This window comes from Chrysochloris asiatica, unplaced genomic scaffold (assembly GCF_000296735.1).
Source record: "Chrysochloris asiatica unplaced genomic scaffold, ChrAsi1.0 scaffold00458, whole genome shotgun sequence".
NCBI classification, from domain to species: domain Eukaryota; kingdom Metazoa; phylum Chordata; class Mammalia; order Afrosoricida; family Chrysochloridae; genus Chrysochloris; species Chrysochloris asiatica.
The window spans coordinates 229197-230090 of record NW_006408976.1 but is presented as its reverse complement, the minus strand read 5'-3'; positions in this window follow the sequence as shown (position 1 = coordinate 230090).

Below are 894 nucleotides of genomic sequence, written 5' to 3'. Positions count from 1 at the left end.
TGTGCTGCCTCACTTTCTTGAAAGATTTCAATTTTCATTCCATCAATTCCTGGTGCCTTGTTCTTTGCCAATTTCTTCAATGCACTTTGGACTTCCTCCCTGAGTATCATTGACTCTTATTCATATGGTACCTCTTGAAATGGTTGAACATTAACCATTTCCTTTTGGTACAGTGACTCTGTGTTTTCCTTCCATTTTTTCTTGATGCATTGTGCATCATTCAATAATTTTCCCAGAGAATCTTTCAATAACGAAAGTCGAGGCTTGAATTTTTATTTCGGTTCCCCCAGCTTGAGAAATACTGACTGTGTTCTTCCTTTTTGGTTTTCTAATTCCAAATCTTTGCATATTTTATTATAGTATTTGGTTTTATCTTCCCGAGTTGATCTTTGAAATTTTCTGACCCAGCAATCTCTCTACTTGGTATTCATCCACAAGAATTAAGAGCCAGGGCACGAGTAGATACACACACACTGATATTTATCACAGCACTATTAACAATAGCAAAAAAAAATTCTGGAAAACTGCAAGTGCTGGAGAGAGTGTGAAGAGTATAGTACACTTCTACACTGTTGGTGGAAATGTAAAATTATACAACTGCTATGGAAAAGTATGACACTTTCTCTGAAGGTTGGAATAAAAATACCATATGACTCAGCAATCACTCTACTTTGTATATTCTCAGGAAATAAGAGCCATGACACAAATAGATATATGTGCACCCATGTTCATTACAGCATTATTCACAATAGCGCAAAGATGGAGATAACCTAAATGCCCATCCACAAAGGAATGGTTGAACAAACTTTGGTACATATACACAATGGAATATTATACAACATTGAAGGATAACAATGAATCTATAAAACAACAAATAACATGGAGGAACCTGGA